This window comes from Hordeum vulgare, chromosome 7H, assembly GCF_904849725.1.
Source record: "Hordeum vulgare subsp. vulgare chromosome 7H, MorexV3_pseudomolecules_assembly, whole genome shotgun sequence".
Taxonomy (NCBI): Eukaryota; Viridiplantae; Streptophyta; class Magnoliopsida; order Poales; family Poaceae; genus Hordeum; species Hordeum vulgare.
In genome coordinates this window covers 431,596,274-431,597,862 of record NC_058524.1, presented here as the reverse complement: position 1 = coordinate 431,597,862, position 1,589 = coordinate 431,596,274, and the positions used below count along the sequence as shown (strand labels likewise).

General features: G+C 38.4%; 1 long non-coding RNA gene across 1 annotated transcript; it reads right to left on the bottom strand.

Annotated features, from left to right (window-relative positions):
- Positions 1-651: 651 nt before the first annotated feature.
- LOC123412877 lies at positions 652-1,589 on the bottom strand. The gene is made up of 2 exons (XR_006613621.1): positions 1,192-1,589; positions 652-1,118 (listed from the first exon to the last, which is right to left on the bottom strand). It is a non-coding gene; the product is annotated as an uncharacterized LOC123412877 (long non-coding RNA).

Genomic DNA, 1,589 nt, shown 5'->3' with positions numbered 1-1,589 from the left:
ATTTACTAAACAAGATTAAGTTTCACTATAGTTAACTTCCGAAATTATTTCTACAGTTAACTTCTGAAATTATTTCAGTTACAAACATGTTACATTTGTACTGTAGTAAACAGAAATTATTTCATTAACTTCTGTTCAATGATACCCTGTGAAGTTAGTGTTTATTTGATCTTGGTTTCATCAGTTGCTTAGGCCACTAGTGAGCCACCCCTATTTTTATCAGCCCAGGGAGCTTATTCATCTCTTTTTGTTTCATTAGGTCCATCTCTTTTTGTTTCCCATGCAAAAGTAGCACCCCATGTTCATCTCTTTTTGTTTCATCAGGTTCTAGGCACCCAAAGAAGCAACAGTAAACAAGTTGGATGGATAAAATTTCTTGGACACTCAAAAGCTGGATGATCACACATGTGTTGTATTATCCGTGTTGCATTATCTTTATTATCTTTGTTGGACACTCAAAAGCTGGATAAAACTGATCATGAGCAATTGCACAAGTACTTTGTGTTGCTGGATACAAATATTTTGTGGTTGTGTGAAATTTTGTTGATGTGAAAGATCACACATGGCATATTGATTCCAAGTAATGATGTTAGAAAAAATTATGTTGTCGTTGTGATATATTCCATGCATGTGATGAGATATCGATTCAAATTCATGCAAAATTGTGTTGTTGCTACAAAAATACTCCCATGTAGAGTTCACATTTTTATTTGTAGACCTTTACAAATTTGTAGCAAGCTTTTCTTGATAAAAGATTACATTTTTAGACGTTTCACAATATTACATTCCCTGCCAACCAAATGTTTGATTTGTATGGAGAGGGTTGTGATTGGAAGGGTTTCAAGTGAATTTGAAGGGGTGGAAGAGGGGGTTCACCAAATCCCCTCCCCTCTAAACCTCCTAGATCCACCTCTACCAAACCACCTCTACCAAACAAGGCCTGGTAGGGAGGTCCCTCTAAACCTCCTAGATCCACCTCTACCAAACCACCTCTACCAAACAAGGCCTGGTAGGGAGGGGGAAGCACCGTCAGCCAGCACCATGACAGGATCTCGTGCCAGGTGAATGATACGTGTTGCAACGTACCCAACCAGGAGATGATGCAGCGTTTCAGGTTCCTAAGAGCAGAGTTTCAGGTTATACAAAATATCAGAATTTTCAAAACATCATATCTTTGATATGGCGGTCTACCTTTCCAAAAAGTTGTAGAAGCTCTCACTTATTCTGCTTCAAGATGTCACAGAATTTTCTTACTTAACCTTAACTTCACTCTGAACTATGTGGGTTTTCACCCTGAATTTATGTTTTACAGGAAAATGCCTGCAACAAGAATTTCACCCTAAACTCTTTAAATTATATACAAACTACAAAGTGAACTAATTTTCATCTCCTCCCTATGCACAGTCAATCAAAAGTCTTAGTGGCACTTCTTGCTGCTACTGCATTCATGATGACCATTGTGCGACTACATTTGCTGCCTTCAAGCCTTCCAAGTATCTGCTCTCCTGATGTTTACACAAGGGAGATGGCTACCAAGGAAGCAGAACACCAAGAAGTTTCGATGAATTAGAGTGATAGATGTCAGGTAG